General features: G+C 51.3%; 1 protein-coding gene across 1 annotated transcript in view; it reads left to right on the top strand.

Annotated features, from left to right (window-relative positions):
• Nucleotides 1-19,210, top strand: part of ZBTB7C (zinc finger and BTB domain containing 7C) — a 339,511-nt gene that overhangs the window by 190,533 nt on the left and 129,768 nt on the right. Inside the window, exon 3 of the mRNA XM_066352918.1 lies at nucleotides 9,632-9,693. The gene's annotated coding sequence lies outside the window, so the exon portion shown is untranslated. The remainder of the gene's footprint in view (nucleotides 1-9,631; nucleotides 9,694-19,210) is intronic.

Below are 19,210 nucleotides of genomic sequence, written 5' to 3' on the forward strand. Positions count from 1 at the left end.
CCAGCCTGTGCCTCCTCACACACCATCAGCCGGTGACACGGGGCACAGAGAGCCCACGTGAGGCCCGGGAGAGCCCGCTTCTCCCCTCACCCCTGCAGGGAGGAGCTCTCACTGAGCCCGTCTCCGAGGGCCCAGCAGACACGAAGACTTTCTTATGCTTGCTTTCCCTTGTGTTATAGAAAAACACGCCTTCCTTCTTCCAAACGGGAACTGTTAGTCAGTGTTATAATACTGACTATCCGTGGTCATTCCCCACACCCACCCGTGCTCTCGCTGAGAGTTATCCACCAGCTGTAGCAGGCAGAACGCAGGGGCAGGGCCCCTCACCGGGCATCGGGACAGGGGCCCCCGGCGGCCAGGGGGCCGAGCAACCATCGCTCTGTCCCAGCAGCTCCGGGCCAGTCCCGCTGCCAGTGCTCCCTCAGCCCTGCCTGCCAGTGCTCCCTCGGCCCCGCCCGCCAGTGCTCCCTCGGCCCCGCCCGCCAGTGCTCCCTCGGCCCCGCCCGCCAGTGCTCCCTCGGCCCTGCCCGCCAGTGCTCCCTCGGCCCTGCCCGCCGGTGCTCCCTCAGCCCTGCCCAGCCCCAGAACACTGCCCTGAGGTGGGACAAAGTGAGTCTGCTGGCTGAGCAGCTGGCTGGGCCTGCAGCCTGACGGGGGAGCTGAGGCCTTTGTTCCGGGCAGGCTCTCCCCTCCCCCTCTCCCAGGCCCCGGCCCCAACTGTTGGCTTTGACTCCTGGCTCAGCCCGCCTTCCTTCTCAGAGCTATTTTAAGATGCTAGGCCAAGGTCACAGATATTGGGACTTCAGGGGCCGTCACCCCCACAGCAATGACTGAAGGAGGGAAGATTTGGTTGTCTTAGGATGCCGCTTCCCAGCAACACACACACAGTTCCTTTCTTTCTGTCTTCCTGTCTCTGTCTGTCTCCTGTCTGTCTGTCTGTCTGTCCGTCTCTCTCTGAATCGGACCTGACCAAAGGGGCCTGGTACCCTGCTGGGCTAGGTGGGAAGGGCTGGACCCCAGTTCACTCTCTGCAGACACTTCCGGGCTCCTCCACGGGGGGCTGCTGAGCCCACGGCCTTCATTCCTCTTCGGGCTCCCTGCTGTCATCATAGGCTGCTTGGAAATGACTCCACACGCTTGCCACCCCATTTCAGGGCACACGGACCTCTGAGCCCCTTCCCAGCCAGGGCAGGGGTGCACCCACCCTCCCGGGTGGGGCTCAGGGTCGAGCAGCCAGCGTGTGCCAGGGGTGGCCCCTAGGAGATCCGCTCTCAGGGCTGTGGACAGCGGCCCCGCGGCCACAGACAAGGTCTCCCCAGGGGTGTCACTCCCACCTGAATGCTGCTCTTCATTCTGTTCAGCAAATACTTAGCTCAGGGTTTAGGGAGGTATACAGTCTGGTTCTCTCTTTAATGGGCAGAGCAGGAGGCATACAGTTGGTCACTGTTTAATTCGGCAAACGTTTACCGGTCACCTACTGTATCTGGATTGGGGGGGTGGAGGGAACAGGAAGTGGCTGGGTGTGGTCGGGCTGGCAGGCAGGGGGCTGAGCCTTTTCTTATTCTCCCTGCCCCCCCCCCTCTGGAAGGCAGGGGGCTGAGCCTTTTCTTATTCTCCCTGCCCCCCCCCTCTGGAAGGCAGGGGGCTGAGCCTTTTCTTATTCTCCCTGCCCCCCCCCACCTCTGGAAGGCAGGGGGCTGAGCCTTTTCTTATTCTCCCTGCCCCCCACCACCACCTCTGGAAGGCAGGAGGCCGAGCCTGGTGCCAGGCTTGTGCCTAGGGAGGACAGATGAAGGCTGAGTCACTGCCCAGTAGCCAGAGCTGTCCTAGTTACTGCGATCATGGCCCTTTTTGTGTCACTAGCTGGGGGTCCTGCTGGCTCCCCTACTTGGCTTTCCCACACTGTCTCTAACATTTTGGCCTGACACGGTTACACCTCCAGTTGGGAGGGTCGGGCTGGCCTCCTGCCCCCCCCCCCCAAGTCCCCAGAATGGGTCCTGGATGCCCTGTAGGGACACAGGATAGACTGTGTGCTGATTTACCTGAGGGTTGTGTTTGGGGGGGGGGGAGCTTAATATACTTTATTTTTTGGAGCAGTTTTAGATTCATGGAAAAAATGAGCATTAAGTACAGAGAGTTCTTATATACCCTCTTCCTCCCTTCTCCCTCCATTTCCCCTGTTTATTAATGTCCTGCAGTAGTGTGGTACATTTGTTACAATTGGAGAACTAATATTGGTACATCATAATCACCAAAGTCCATAGTTTACAGTCCATAGTTCACTCTTGGTGGTGTACAATCTATGGGTTTTGACAAATGTATAATGATGGGTATCCACCATTCCAGTATCATAAAGAGCAGTTTTACGGCCCTAAAATTCCTCTGTGCCACACCTATCCATCCGTCAGCTCTTCCCCCCGGGAGCCACTGATCTCTCACTGTCTCCTTGTGGTCTTTTCCAGAATGTCATATAGTTGTAATCATACGGTACGTAGCCTTTTCACATTGGCTTCTTTCACTTGTGATATATACATTTAAGTTGCCTCCATATTTTTTTGTGATTGATAGCTCACTTCATTTTAGTACTGAATAAAATTCCCTTGTCTGGATGTACTACAGTTTACTTATCCATTCACCTACAAAGGACATATTGGTTGCTTCCAGTTTGGAGCAGTTATGAATAAATTTGCTATAAACATCCATGTGCAAGCTTTTGTGTGGTCATAAGTTCTCAGCTCCTTTGGATAAAACAACTCCTAAGAGTGTGGTTGCTGGGTCCTATGCTAAGAGTGAGTTTTAGCTTTGTAAGAAAGTGTCAAACCATCTCCCAAAGTGGTTGTGCCATTGTGCATTCCACACACAGGGTATGGATTCCATTCCAGGGTATGGATTTTATATTTTTAATGTTAAATTTTTAATTGAATTTATTGGGGTGACATTGGTTAGTAAAATTATATAGGTTTCAGGTGTATAACTCTACGATACATCGTCTGTATACTGTATTATGTGGTCACCACCCCAAGTCAAGTCTCCCTCCATCACCATCTACCCCCTCCCCCTCCCCCACCTCCCTCCACCCCTTGCTCTCTTGCAATCCCTACAGGGTTGTCTGTGTCTATATGGTGTGTTCCTTTGTCTTAATCCTTTCACTTTTTCACCCAGCACCCCATCCCCCCAGGGTGTTGATTTTAATATCAGAGGAAAAGCTAACTGCACCCCGCCCAACGCAGCCCTGCGGGGGGGGGGGGGGGGGGGGTCCTGGGTCTTGAGAGGAGCAGCACAGCCTCTTTGTTACCACAGACCTGAGCTGACCAACCTGAGCCACCCGCCCTCAGTGACAGCTCATCCTACCAGGTCTCTTCTTGTCGGCTGCTGGGCAGCCACTGGTCCCAACGGCACTTTCCACAGGAGTGCAGTCAACTCTCTTTTATGTGCCAGTTCCACACTGGACACGGGGGACTTAGATCACCACAGACAGGGTCCCCCCTTATGGAGCTGGCTGCCCAGGGAAAAGCTGGTTGCAATGGCCTCATGTGAACGCACACAGATGGCAGGCGCTGTGCCAAGAGTGTCTCCACATTTTCTCACTTCATCCTTGCTTCCACCTGTGGGGTAGGAGGTAGGTACCATTATTCTGCCCATTTTGCTGGTGAAGATTTGCAGCAGAGAGAGGTTAAGTCACTTGCCCAAAGCCACACAGACGGTCAATGGCAGGACCAGTGTGACTTTAAACCACAGTGCATTATGGCTTCCTAGGAGTCAAGGGGCCCTACACAGAAATTATAACCTCACTGTCCGCTGGGTCACCTCTCCTGGCTTCCGCGCCTCTGTGAGGCTCAGCCCTAGAGATGAGAGGGCGGAGCCAGTCACTTCAGTGTCGTTGGGGGGAAGGAACACATCAAAGAGCCCCTTCCCAGCCACGTGTGCTTGCTGAGGGGCTGATGAGGGACCCCGAGTAAGCAGGACGCAGCGTGAACCTACCCTCCCACCGTGGCAATGTGGACGTGTGCAGGCCCTGGGCTGCGAGTCTGGAGACCCGGTTCTGGTTCTGGTCTCGTCTTTGGTGTGACTCTGGGCAAGTCATTTGCCCTGTCTGGGCTTGAGTGCCCCGACTGTAAAGGGAGGAATTTCTTGGGCTTCTCTAAGCAGGGATGTTTTATTTTTCAACAGTCAAGAGACTCCGAGAAGAACAATACAAATTTGCATCACATGCTGATTGTAAGTGCTGTGGCAGGTCCTAGAAGAGGAAAGTTAGGCGGATTAAAAAAGAAACCAGCCTGACTTGTGGTGGCGCAGTGGATAAAGCGTTGACCTGGAACGCTGAGGTCGCAGGTTCGAAACCCTGGGCTTGCCCAGTCAAGGCACATATGGGAGTTGATGCTTCCTGCTCCTCCCCCTCCTCTCTCTACCCCCTTCTCTAAAATGAATAAATAAAATTTAAAAAGAAAAAGAAACCAGAGGTTTTATGAGTTTGCATCAGCTCTCAAGGCAGCCTGTCTACAAAGGCTGCTGATAAGAGAACGGTGTTTTTGTTTTTGTTTTTGTTTTTACAGTGACAGAGAGAGGGACAGATAGGGACAAAAAGATAGGAACGGAGAGAGATGAGAAGCATCAATCATTAGTTTTTCATTGCGACACCTTAGTTGTTCATTGATTGCTTTCTCATATGTGCCTTGACCGTGGGGCTACAGCAGACCGAGTAACCCCTTGCTCGAGCCAGTGACCTTGGGTCCAAGCTGGTGAGCTTTGCTCAAACCAGATGAGCCCGCGCTCAAGCTGGTGACCTCAGGGGTCTCGAACCTGGGTCCTCCGCATCCCAGTCCGATGCTCTATCTACTGTGCCACCACCTGGTCAGGCGAGAATGGTCTTTATCGAAAGGCCATGAGGTGACAGGACATGTGTGCACCGGGCTGTGATCTGTCCCAAAGCCCAGGGCCTGTGCGTCTGGGCATCCAGGGCTAAACATCGCCTGACATGGGCATTATTTCAATTTGCACATAAACTCCCATTTGTTCCCAAACCATGCCATCCTCTGGCTGGTCCCTTCAGGGTGACATTGTATAGGCTAAACTTCATACTAAGTTTATAGGCCCTGCAGGAAGAGTTGGCAAAGGCCACTGAGTCCGAGGGCGTGGTGTGAGCATGGCTAATGCTAGCTGGATGACTCTGAGAAAGTCACCCAGTTCTCTGCCTCCGTCTTCCCAACCATAATGCTTCCTGGAGGGAATTTGCAGGCAGGATCCACACCTCTTCATGTCTGTCTGCATCCCAGCAGATATCAGAGACCCTGGGATACAGCAGGTGCTCAGTAAATGGGAGGAATCTATCCTACCTGCCTGACAAATATGTGGGAAAATACAGGTGATACCTGATTTAAGATTTTTCGACTTTACAGCACTGTGAAAGCGATATGCATTCAGTAGAAAACTGTACTTCAAATTTTGAATGTCAATCATTTCCTGGGCTAGCAATTTGTAAGACAATACTCCTCATAATGCTGGGCAGTGGCACAGTTCCTGGTCAGCCCCAGGATCACGAGGGTAAAGAACCGATACTCTGTTTTCAACTTACTAAAGGTTTACTAGACATAACCCTATCCTAAGTCCAGGAGCATCTGTACTTTTTTAAGTATAAAGCATCACACAAATACTGGTTAATATTAACTCATATTAATGCTAATGTTAATATTAGCATTAAGTTGTTAGTCATACAGGTTTGGTTTATACCTAGACTTCGTACTGCTAGGAGAAATCTGGAGGTGGAGCATAGGTGTTCGTGGGCACGTTTGCAGACACACGCAGGCCTCCCACTTTCCAGTCTATACTCGGGGCAGAGAGAGGAGGGACAAGGGTAGAGAAAGGGAGGAACGCTGGACTCACGGTCTGGTCCGGGGCTGTTTCTCCCCAGGAAGCAGGCTGGAGCCTGCAGGGCCCTCCGTTCTTTGGAGATTGCTTCTTTCCCTCCAAGGGGCAACCACAGGCACCTGCCTGCAGAGGTCAGGCCCTGGACAGACAGTGTGGACTGGGCACAAAGCTGGGGGTTGTGGAGATGGAGTCTAGATGATGCCTTTTGGCCCATTTCCAGCTTTTTTCTGGAGATTCGAGAAAACACGTTATTAGTCTGGAGCATTCCTTAATGATCTAACGAGAGTAAGGCAGCCAGGTTGTCGGATTTGGGAGCCCTCACGTCAGGGTCTGGGGAGCACCTGCAAGCACTGGGCTCTTGTCCCGGCTGAAGGGGTTAAGAACTGGCACCTTACCCCTCCAGAGGGGAGATGGGGCCCAACACCTGGTAGATGGGTGGGGTGGGGAGTAACTGTTAGCTTGGAAAGTTGCTAACTTGACATTCTCATCCCAGTTCATAACTTCTTGTTTGAGTTGGAAGGGACCTTAGTGTCCACGCCCTTCTTTTGCAGAGGATACCACGGCTTTGAGCGGGGGAAGAGGCTTATCCAAGTTCCCATCGGCGCTTCCTGTCTCGAGCCTGGTTCCCCTCCCCTGCTTTATACTTGTAACACTGGTTTTTTTTTTAAGGCATAAAAGACATTCCAAGAAAAGAATCAGGCCACTGAAAAAATAATCACACTCACTTGGAGAAGCTGTTATCTCTAATGACCTTTCCAAATTAATAAAATCTGTGAATGCTCAGTTGTTTGTTGCCCACACTGAGGGACAGCTCTGAGTGACTGGCAGGAACTGCACACCCATCTGGAATACTAAGCTGCGGGGCTCCAGGTGCAGCCTGCTGTGGCCCCAGCGCCCGGGAGCTGCTGGTCAGATTCCCTGAGAAAGGCCGCCTCCGAGAGCCTTGAGCAGCCAACTGTGTGCCCAGCCTTGAGCCAGGGCTTGTGGCAGACAAAATATTTAGTGACAATCCCTGACCAGCAGTCCTGCGAGGGACTTCTTGGGATAAGCGACACTTCAGACATGAACATAAGGTTGAACCTAGGCAAGTGTTTCATTGTGGACTCCAACGTTCAGAGAAAGCAGACGTGGGAGGTATCTAAAAAGGCTTGGTGGAAGAGGGGAACTTGATGGAGGTCCCCTAGAAAGAGTAGGACTAGGTCAGGTGGGCAGAGGAAAGGACTTTGTAGGCAGGGAGCACAGAATGAGCAAAGGGTAAGAATGGGGTTGCGATTGCAGCCCGTGTGACTAGGGGAGGAGGAAGCACAGGATAAGGTGAATAGGACTCTGGGTATTAGGAGGCCACATTCTAGAGAGTGATGGTGGAGGTGGGCACAAGAGAATTCTGTACTTTTTGTTTCTCCATCTTCAAACACCTCCGTCTGTGACTACACCGCACAAACACCGTGCTTACAAGCCACAGGTCTCCCTGGCCCAGAGTCACACTCTTCAGTTTGTCCTTAAACCCTGGTGACAGTGTCCCTGTCAAAGCCTGTGAATGGCATGGGCCAATTCGATAAATATAGACAAAAGTCTTGTAGAGAAATTCTATGAGGTTGTGCTATTATTGCAGGGGCATTAAAATATATGTAAAATATAATAACATAAAATTTACCATGTTATTTTTTTAAGGGGGAGGGGAGGAAGGGAGAGAGATGAGAAGCATCAGCTCATAGTTGTATTGCTTCAGTTGTTCACTGATTGCTTCTCATATGTGCCTTCACTGGAGAGCTCTAGCCGAGCCAGTGACCCATTGTTCAAGCCAGCGACTTTGGGCTCAAGCCCCAGTGATCTTAAGCTTCAAGTCAGAGACCTTTGGGCTCAGGCCAGGAACAATGGGGTCATGTCTATGATCCCATGCTCAAGCCAGCAACCCTGCGCTCAAGCTGGTGAGCCCGTGCTCAAGCCAGATGAGCTAGCACTCAATCCGGCGACCTCAGGATTTCAAACCTGGGTCCTCAGCATCCCAGGCTGATGCTCTATCCACTGAGCCACCACTGGTCCTTGTTAGCTATTTTTAAGTGTACAGTTTAGTGGCATTAAGTACATCACATTGTTGCATAATCTTTACCACCATCCATCTCCAGAATGTTTTCATCTTCCCAGGCTGAAGCTCTGTACCCATTAAGCCCTAACTCCCCGCTCCTCACTGCCCCAGCCCCTGGTACCTTCTCTTCTACTTTCTGTCTGTGAATTTGACTACTTAGGGACCTCATATAAGTGAAATCTTACAGTATTTGTCTTTTTGTGTCTGGCTTATTTGACTTTGCATAACACCCTCAAAATTCATCCATGTTGTAGCATATGTCTGAATTTCCTTTTTTTTTTTTAAGGCTGAATAACATTTCATTGTGGGCATATACCCCATTTTGTTTATTCATTCATCCATCAATGGACACTTGCGTTACGTCCATCTCTTGCTTACTATGAATAATGCTGCTATGAACATTGATGTGCACGTACCTGTTTAAGTCCCTTGCAGGAGCATTTTGTGCTTTAAAAAAAAGAGCTTTATACTTTCAAAATGCCAGGTCCGACCGCGGGCCCTTGCTGCTATCACTCCCCGAGACGCAGGTTGCCAGCTGCTGCCCCCTCTCTGAAGGCTCTTCGCCTTGAGCAGAGCTCTGCATTACCCTCTGCCAGGGGCACAGGCTGGAGGCTGCGCTCTGGCGTGTGTGGCCTTTCCCCACACCAGGCTCGGCCCCTTCAGTCTGCACGGTAGCCAGTGTCAATGCCTTTTTGCCTTCTCTCCTTATCCTTAAAGACATCAGTCATTTTGAATTTGTCCCCTACTAAGGTACTAAAGGAACAAGTGTTTTGTGCTCTTGCTAGGTAAGTTCTTCCTCCCATCTTCTAAACTGTATTTAGCCATGCTGGTGAACGACAAGGGGAATCACTCGTGCACTGTTTCCCTCCTTGTCCTGTATCCACCCCCCCATCCTGCATCCTCCCCCTGGCCTACTCCCCGCAGAAAGAAGAACTAACGGACGTCCTGTCTTGAAGCATCACTACCTCTGGGCATTAATTGCCTCTACAGATCCCAAAGTCACTTAAAACACATTAAAGTGGTGACACACTCAGACAGAAAGGCAGGAGAATTCACAGTTCAGGTTGGCATTGTCATTAGCTCAAGTCTTTGGTGTCAACTCCCTCCCGCACAGACCGTCCTGCCTGGCCTTAGTCAACCTCCGCAATGCGTACTCTGGCCTTTGTTGGTTTGTGTCAGCTCTTGAACGTTATTTAAATGTAGTTTGGGGCCCATGCATGCAATTACCATTGTGTTATTATTCAGAACCAGATTGTTAAGATTCAGGCAGCTGTACAAGGAGATGCCCTGTGCTGGGAGGTCCAATTTAGGAAGGCCTTCCGAGCTGGCGCACGGGGTTGCTAGGCAACCCCATGCTACTGAAGAGGAGGCCTCACTCCAGAGTGGGAAGAAGCCCAGTGCCTTCAGGGAATTGGAGGCAGTGGTCAATCTGAGACTGGCATGGCGCCGGGGAGGGGGAGGGAGGCGATGTGGACTGAGTCTCCTGCCTGGGAGGGGTGGAACCCCGCGGGGAGCCCTGGGCGCCCACCCAACTAGCACACTGTGTTCCTGGGAGGGGAGAGTGCTGCTGGGAGTGAGAATGCAGAGAAGGTGCCGAAGCGCGAGGTCAGCCAGGAAACTGCCGAAGGATGCTCAGAGCAGATGCTAATATGCTTCTCCGTCCGTTTCTTCTCTTTGCAGGAAATGAGCAGGTTTGCAGAGAAACTGCTCGCCTGAAATTTAAGACAAAGGCGCCGTTGCTTGTGAGTATGAATTTTGCTTTTTTAGGTCTGTGGTTTGACATGTTCCTCAGGAGTGGGGGGGGGGGTCCCTGTTTAGGGAAGGGGGTATGACTTTGATGGTACTGGCTTTTGGTTCTTCTTCCAGAAGGTGCCTCTGGCTGGGTGGGGCTGGACCCAGGACTGGAAGGCTTCGAGTTGAAGCACATGGTTTGAACCCTGGCTCTGCTCTCTAAGTAGAGAGCACTCCCACTGGCGTGGGAAAGAGCATGCTCCCTTCTGGTTGATTGGCCCAGGGAGAGCAGGATCCTCCAGGGATAAGGAAGGTGTGCATTTTTTTTTTACCCTGAAGCCACAAACAGTTTGTACAATTCTAAGTTTGCTGCTGTGTTGACCCTATTTAGAACAGTAAACTCTCATATAGGCCCTTTAACTGTGTGTTAAACTAAGATCAGTCATGTGACCCACTCCATTCCTTAATCTGAGACTAATTGGCACGTTGGAGCCTCTGAGGAATACAAGAGAAGCAGCAGGTTTGGGCTCTTATGGAGTTGCTGTCAGTCCTGTGTGGGAAGAGAAGACATCTGCACATGAGACCATTAAAAAACTATGGACAGGCAGACAGGCCTGCTCTGGCTCTCATGGCACAGGTGACATGCTAGTAACAAAGAGTGGCTAGGGAAGACTCCCTGGGGAAAGAGAAACTTGAATTGGGCTGATGGAGGAGGGGGAACAGGGCAGAGGGGCCAGGATGGGAATTCCCAAAGGCCTACATGGAGGAGGATGTCATAGACATGGGTCTGATGAGGAGCTGGTGAGGTTGGGCAGAGCCAGGAGGTAAAGGGCTTGAAATGGCTTCATAAGTAATTCATGTGCAGAGAATTAGATGGAATAAAGTGTCCCTCATCTATGTAAATAAAATTAAGTTCCTGCCAGTTTGTCTGTGACTCATGGCATGAAAATGGCCATAATGGATTTTTTGCGTTCACCAAATTCAAGGTTGTACTGATGTCAATATATACACTGGATAGATTGTAGGAAATTCACATTGGGGATCCTCCCTGTATTTCAGACACATACACACACAAACACACACACACACACACACACACACACACACACACACACACACACACACACACACGGCCTTCCCCAGATAGCTGCAAATGCAACCTGGGGCCACCAGACACCCAGGAGATCAGTGATGGTGACACACCCTGACCTCTGATGGACAGCCACCAGGACTGTCTTAGTGTTCTTAGTGTTTACGTACTTTTCCCTGGAGCTGCTTCTCCCACAGGGAGCTCTGTGGTACTAGGCCCAGGATGTGGGGAGCTGGGATTTATTTGTTTCACAAAGGTTAATTATTTGCTCCAAGCAACCAAAGGAAGCTAGTTGGTTCTAAAGCTCAAGAACAACCACCATCATTTACGTAACGTTGCCACTTTGCAGCGTGCTCCACAGGATTGACTTGTGTGAGCTCCACAGAGGCGCTGTCAGGTATTGCCATTTTACAGATGAGGAAACTGAGGCTCAGAGTAGGTAAACATTTTGTTCAATTCACTCAGCTAATGAGAGGTAGAGCTGAGGTTCACACTGACTTTCTGCTGCCCTTAACTCGATATCTGATTATGGGACAGGCCTTCTGGCTCTGCCCCTGCCTCCTGATCTTCATTCTGGGAAAGAGAAGTACTTGTGTGGTCCCACAGGGTCTGGTTGTGGGAACTCCCTGTTCCGGATGGTCCGCATTATGCTGTGCTGACTTTCATAGATATGTAATGTCAGCCGCTGGTCTTTGGGTGGATAAGAAGGTAATTATGGTTCTGCCCTAAAAGAAGGTGGTTCATGCGTGCTTCTGTCACCAGGGGCAACCCTCTGGAAAGACACCAGAGGGCTCCATTTTGAGCCATTGGTGACTGATTTTGGTTGGTTCCCTAGAGGCAGAGTTGAGACCAGGATTCAGGTGCACTGGATGTATCTAGGGAGAACGGAGGGAACACCTGTCAGGGAGAGAGGAAAGCAGGACGGGGAAGGAGTGACTGAGCGAGGATAGGCCAGGGCGAGTTCCTGCTTAGCATGACCCCTGTAAATTGTAGTGCAGTGAGGTCTGTATTGGAGGCAAGCGGCAGGCCTTAGGGGCCCCTCATTAGTCATCGGCGCCCGAACGGAGCTGCTGATGCAGCCTCTAGGGCGTCACCCTGACCATGAGAAGGGTCCAAGAACGTCACAGGTGAAGGCAGCTGGGAGGGGGTGCCCCAGCAGCAGAAGGGATCTGAGTGGGGCATCTGTTGCATTTTCCACAAGGTCTCTGGGCACCCCTGTTGTGAAGACAGCCAGATGTGGTTTCCGCCTGACCCAGCAGTGATTTTCATTCTAGTAAGTTTGCATGTTCAAGAGTATAGGCATTAAAATAGAAACCAATAGCATCAGCTGTGCACCTTTTAACTGTAATTTTATTCTTTATGTTCTTATACTTAGAAGTGCCAAAGGTAGACTGAAAAGTCTTATTCCCAATATTACTGGGGTTTTGTACGACTGACCAGGGGTAGTCTGTGCGCAACAGCAAAGGTGCGGTTAAGCTTCCCAAGGTTCCGTGAGTCTGATGCAGTAACGCCCCCCCCCCCCCCCCCCCCACTGCAGTTGAGGCTATTGCAAGGGGTGGAGCGGAAATGTGCCTTTTCTTTGGAGAGAGCAGTTCCCTGGGTCAGCTCTCGGTGGAGTGCTCAAAATTCATAAAAACTCTACAAACATCTTCAAACTCTTTAGAACCCCTACATGACCCATTGATCTAAGAATTGCAAATTATTATTTCCTCATTACAAGGAATCACATGCAAAGAGTTTGAGAGGCTGTATTACAGCCCTTGAAATGTCCAAATAGTTAAAATAATTTGAAATTTCACTAAGTCCACTTGTTAATCCCAATGACTGCAGTCTCACTGCATTTATCATATCACGCAATTTGCACGTTGCTCGGTGACTTACCGAGATGTGTTGTTCCCTGAGAGTGTTCTGATCTCCTGCAGGGTCAGACCTCGTGAGTCTTCACTGTGGCTTCCTTTCACAAAGTGACTGGGCTATATCATTTGGGGGTCCCTTCCCATCGCAGGGGCGGGTCAGTGATGGGACAGGCGTCTTTGTCGGCGAGCTCCCTGTCATACACGGAAGGTGTCGCAAGAGCGGCTGGGTCATCTGTCAGCAGTCACACAGGAAGTCTACCCTACGTGACAGGCAGGCCTAGGAGACATCCGAGGTCCTGTCATAACTAAGTCTGCTCTGAGCAGCTTCGTTATCGTGTTGCCTTTATAGGCCGTTGGCCTCGTTTGAAGTCCAGACTGTCAGGCTCACCCTGCACGCTTATCTTCGAAGTTTGGTTTTGTCGGTTTTGTCTAGTGTCCACGTAGAACTCACTGGGTAACCGCAGGCCTGGCACGTGTGTTTTTCTCTTACCGGGGAGCTCCCTCCTTCCATTTCTCCTTCATGTTGATGCTCTCTCTCTCGGGTTACAAGAAAATCCTCTAACGTGGGCGCAACCTGTTCAAGCCCCAAGACAGATGTTGGTGGTACCCCCACAAGGCAATGAAAAAAATCTCATTTCCATCCAAGAAATAGAATCATTATCTTGATTGAAATAATATCTTTCCTCAACCTGCAACCAGATAAAGCATCAAATTGGTGGAGTTTCCTTATCACTGCTCAGAGTCAGCAGGACACAGAATAATGGCCTGTCAGCTGCCTCTGGTGGGGCTGGTTTTGTAAGGCAGAGCCTGCAGCTCTTGGCCTGATTTGGATTATACCATGTCGGGTGCAATGTAAAATAATTCCACTAATGACAAATATTATATTAAAAGGGGAGGTTAGTGTAGAGCCTAGAACAGTGTAAACAATCAATGCAGCCATTATTATTACGGTGATTGTTTTTAGTTAGATAACATCTCACAAATGGGAAGTGGCAGGAGAGATTAAAAGCTGTTGATGTTCATATACTTTCAGGATGTGAGTGTTCCAGAACCCTGTGACCACTAGGCCTGAGCTTCCCAGGGCTGCAGTCGGCATCAGGGGCTGGCTGGGCATGAGAAGGCAGAACAGGTCCTAGTTTTGGGTGGAAAACAGGACTTCCAAAGGCCAGCAAACCAACATCGTGGGGAAGGAAACAGAAAGAGTGGTGGGCAGGGAGGCACCATTTCTGTCAGGCAGCTTTGGGCTCTTGGGACTCAGTCTCCTCTGTGTTCAGAGAGGATAATGGGTGTTAGAAGTAGGAGGTGAGGTGATACTTGTGCGAAATTTAGGGTACTGACTGTAGCCTCAATCCTCCCTGTCCCCTATCCACTGTGAGGGGAAGCTCTGCTTCATTCTGGGAATTTTTAAGTGACAGGTATGTTCTAACCATCTTACATGTCTTAATTCACTTAATCCTTACAAGATTGCTACACAGTCTGCCTTTTCTAAGTAAGAAGGAACAGAGAAGTGAAGTGACTTGCCAAGGTCACACAGCGAGTGAGTGGTGGATCTGGGATTTGAAGCCAAGCAGTCTGGTTAGAGCTCTTAAAAACAAAAGAGACTGCATCAGAACTAAATAATATAGTTCATATATGTTGGCTTTTCACCAGGCCTTCAACTATAACCCTGTGAGAGGTAGAAACAATAATAATAACATCTTTGTAATGTTTCAGGAGGCACAGAGGTGGTTCCTGTGGTAGAGGTGAAGTTGAATAACACCCTAGCCAAGCTTCCTGATCTCGGGCACCTGGGGGCTCAGATCCTTTCTTCCCATGGCACCCTGCAGAGCTGCCCCAGCCATACCACACTGCAGAGCAGCAAGGTCTGCAGGACTTGCCTCCATTTACCTGGCCCCTGTGTGGCCCATCCCCCACCTTCCTGCAGAACCCTCCTGGGCCCTTGGGGCTGTGCTGTCTGTGAAGACTTCCCCGGAGAAGGAGCCTCCCCCCCATTCCCGCTCCACTCTCCCGTTTCCCCAGGCAGACATAAGTGAAATGAAAGGCCCTATCTTCAGAATCTTGTTTTCCAGAGGAGTCCTGGTCTGTCAGGGAGCGTGCCTGATTACCATGGTAATCACCAGCCGAATGGAGTGATTTTATAATACATTTCCATCAGAAATATGAACAGGTGTGCAGGGAAATCAACATTTATCAACACGATAGGTGTTAGGAGATTAATAGTGAATTTAGGATTACTCAAGGAAGCAAAAAGAAAAGAAGAAATACTTTTGCTTGCAGTCGGGGTCCTTCCAGCTCTGCCTTGCTCACTTCCTGCCCCCGTCCCCTGACCTCTGAGCCCACCTTGCTCACTTCCTGCCCCCGTCCCCTGACCTCTGAGCCCACCTTGCTCACTTCCTGCCCCCGTCCCCTGACCTCTGAGCCCACCTTGCTCACTTCCTGCCCCCGTCCCCTGACCTCTGAGCCCAGCTCTCTCCTCTCTCCTTTCCACTGCTTGACCAGCAAAGCCCTCTTCGGTCCACTCAGCCCCCAGGAGTCTCTGCCTTCCCGGACCTTCTGCAGGCCTACACTGGGTCTGTGTCCCTGGCTCCCCAACCAGTCAGAAGGTCCCCTGAAGGACATACTTTAATTGACTGTAACCTGGGCCACCAGACACAGACCTGCTTAGCCATCTCTCAGTAGCTGGGTGCTCTGGTCTCTCCCTGGGCCTTAGCGACAGTGAGCCTAAAACACCCCTCCTTCTCAGGGCCCAGGGAGAAACACCACAGTGACTCCTCCCGGTGAGGCTGGAGCCAAGAGCCAGACTGTGCCATTCCCTCCAGAGGGGAGGGCAGCTGCGGCACAGACAATGCACTGGTGATCTCTAAGCCTCAGGGTCCCTGAGCCCCCACCCCCGCCACCCGCTTCTGAATCAGTTGTGCCTCTCCATACCGGAAGCCACACTCCTGGGGCCAGGAGAGGCCTTCTGGGGTGGAGGTGGGGGTTCTAGTGCAGGGTGGGCTAAGGAAGAGGCAGCCTTGCCCGCTGGCCCTGACACTGTGGGCTCCCACTTTGTCCTGGGCCTGCCAGTGTTTCAGACGCAGCGAGTCAGGATTTCTGTCACTGAAAGGCCTTCCTCTTCACTTTCAAGTGGGACAATGCATCAGAGAAGTCGCCAGGCTATTTTGATTTTAATAGAATGAATAATAAAGAGCCCCGAGTGTCTCTCATAACTAATATTGAAGAATGAGTTCTGCCACATGTTTCTCCAGTTGAATCGGCTCCTAAAGAGTTGATAACAAAAGGTTTAAACCCCAAAAAAAGGCATTTCTGCACCAACTTTCCTCTCTTTTAATTCCCTTCTTGTCATGCTTCTCAGTTAACAGTAACTTAAAAAAAAATTCCAGCTATATGAAAAATAGGAAAAGATGAAATGAAGCTAGAACGGGAAGCAGTGAACCCCAGAAGGAGGCTTGATGAGGAGCCCTTGCTTTTGTTCTGCAGTGTGAATGGCTTCATGGTGGGTCCCAGGCTGAGCCTGGTGACGTGGCAGCCGTGAGAGGCAGGGCACCGCCTCCCTCCACAGGTGTCCGCACCAGGCAGGGCCCTGGCAGCCGTGAGAGGCAGGGCACCGCCTCCCTCCACAGGTGTCCGCACCAGGCAGGGCCCTGGCAGGAGACACAAGGCACACTCAGAGGGCGGTGTGAACAGAGTGGGATCCAAAGGTCAGTGCAGGGTGCAGCACATCGGTCGGAGCCAGGTAGTGTCCCCCAACACTGAGTGCAGTTACACCCCTGAGGCCAAAGGAACATGCAAAGGGGGGTACTGTGGAAGGGGCCACCATACCTGGGCTGTGACCCGAGACACTCCGTGCAGACAGGAAGCCCAGGCATATACACCCGACATCCCCTCTGACCTGTCTCTCTCCTGGGACCCTACTGCTGAGCTGACAGGACAGAGGGCAGAGGGCAAGGGTCCCACCACTGTGGTCTGAAGGGGTCAGCCTCCAGGGCACAGGGTGGAGAGTGAGCTGGAAGGACAAAGGGAGGCAATGACACTGGCCTCTTTCTCAAATGAGAGACCAGGGGTGCAGGGGGTGGCCCAGTATTCTCATCTGGGCAGACCTGATATAAGGGCCCATTCAGGGCCTGCAAGCAAGTCCCCAGCCCAGGGAAACATGCCCCTCCCAGCCTGTTTTCCAGGGTTCCCAGTATGTACCAGAACAATACTGTACAGGGGTTCCCCTGGGAGGGAAGAGATGGGGCCACAGTGACTCCACACTGAAATGCCACATCGGATCCCTCACCAGAAAGAGCCGAAGGCGGGGACCGGAGCAGCTCCAGCAAGGTGCCCAGGGAGTGAGGAGTGGGCCTTGAGGAAGGTGCAAGCGGATGCGAAAGGACTCTGTAGGTGAGGAGAGGTATAGGTCAAGGCCCAGAGCACCAAGGCCCTGAGTTCAGCCGCCAGAGACTAGCCTTGGGACAGTTTGCTTGTCCTGGGCTCAGTCCTGTGGGAGCACACTGGGGCCCTTGGGATGGCAGGAAGCTCTCAGCCCTGTGGGAGCACACTGGGGCCCTTGGGATGGCAGGAAGTCTCAGCCCTGTGGGAGCACACTGGGGCCCTTGGGATGGCAGGAAGCTCTCAGCCCTGTGGGAGCACACTGGGGCCCTTGGGATGGCAGGAAGCTCTCAGCCCTGTGGGAGCACACTGGGGCCCTTAGAATGGCAGGAAGCTCTCAGTCCTGTGGGAGCACACTGGGGCCCTTGGGATGGCAGGAAGCTCTCAGTCCTGTGGGAGCACACTGGGGCCCTTGGGATGGCAGGAAGCTCTCAGCCCTGTGGGAGCACACTGGGGCCCTTAGAATGGCAGGAAGCTCTCAGTCCTGTGGGAGCACACTGGGGCCCTTGGGATGGCAGGAAGCTCTCAGTCCTGTGGGAGCACACTGGGGCCCTTGGGATGGCAGGAAGCTCTCAGTCCTGTGGGAGCACACTGGGGCCCTTGGGATGGCAGGAAGCTCTCAGCCCTGTGGGAGCACACTGGGGCCCTTGGGATGGCAGGAAGCTCTCAGCCCTGTGGGAGCACACTGGGGCCCTTGGGATGGCAGGAAGCTCTCAGTCCTGTGGGAGCACACTGGGGCCCTTGGGATGGCAGGAAGCTCTCAGCTCTGCACCCTCCCCCTTCGGGGTTTATGCTGGTGAAAAACTATGCCAGCCAGCAAAGTGACAGCTCGCGTTGATCCAGCCCTTGTGTGGCCCGGCCCGAGCCCAGCCCTTGCCAGTGTAATCTGTTATAATTGTCCAGTGGTCCCCGAGGGGGGTGTCAGAGATGAATGTCACTTGCTCAAGGCCACACTGAAACCCCGATGGCTTGATTGCAGAACTGCCCCCTGACCTGGCTGGCACCTGCCAAGGGTCCCCTTGCTGATGAGAGCCTGCCCCTGCCAAGAAGGGTGCACCATTCATACGTTGGCTTATACATTTAAAATGGTTTTATTCAGAAATAATTTTGAATTGTAGAAAAACTGCAAAAATAAAAATAATACAAAGAATACCCTTATATCCTAGACTCGTCTGCAGTTAAATTTTTACCCCATTTCCTTTATCATCTGCACTCTCTTTTAATTATTCACACACACACATTTTGTCTGAACCAGTTGAGGGTAAGTCACACCTAAATACTTCAGTACGTGTTTCCTAAGGACAGGTGTGTATTCTCTGACATATTCATAGTGTAGTTGGTCAGTAAATGTAACATGCTCACACATTTTGATCTAATTTACCAGTCTGCCGTTTGTGCCCATTTCATCAGTGAACTCAGAATGCTCTTACAGTCCCCTCCAGTAACAGATCCCGTCCAGGGTGGGCTGTTGCATTTAGTTGTTGTGTCTCTGGTCTCCTTTAATCTGGAACATTTTCACAGCCTCCCTTTGTCTTTTAGGACTTTGACATTTTTGAAGAGGACAATGTCCTCTGCTTGTTTTTAGTAAAATACTCCTCCTTTTGAGTCTGTGTGAGGTTTGTCACGAGGTCCAGGTTACGCACTCTTGGCCAGCATCCTGCGTAGACAATCTTGAGGTCTTCTCATGCAAGTCCCTCTGGAGGCAGTTGCTGCGTCGGTCCTCAGTGGTGGTGTTCATTTTGATCTCTCGGTTAAGGTATTGTCTGATTTCTCCACTATACAGTAATTGTCCTTTTCCTTCCTTGTAGCTAGTAAGTTGTCTATGGGGAGACACTTTAAAATCATGCAAGCACTCTGTTCTTTGTAGGTTTTCCCTTGGATGTAGCACCCATGGATGATGGTTAACAGGATGGTTGCCAAATGGTCCTTCTCCAGTTCCAGCGCTGCCTATGTTTACCAATCAGCACTTGGCATTCTACTGTAGCAGCAGAATATATTTATGTTGTAAGCAGTATGCATTTATTACTGTACGCAGTAAAATGTATTTATTTGTCTAACACCTGTGTGGACTGATGAATTCCTGTTTTCCCAAGAGTTTATGATTTCTTACTGTAGTCCATTGGTGCTTCAATTTCCCCAGATTTGATCTGTGGGAGCCCCTGCATGCTGACTCCCACGATATTTTGATAAACTACTGTCCCGGCCTTA

Source organism: Saccopteryx leptura, chromosome 11, assembly GCF_036850995.1.
Source record: "Saccopteryx leptura isolate mSacLep1 chromosome 11, mSacLep1_pri_phased_curated, whole genome shotgun sequence".
NCBI classification, from domain to species: domain Eukaryota; kingdom Metazoa; phylum Chordata; class Mammalia; order Chiroptera; family Emballonuridae; genus Saccopteryx; species Saccopteryx leptura.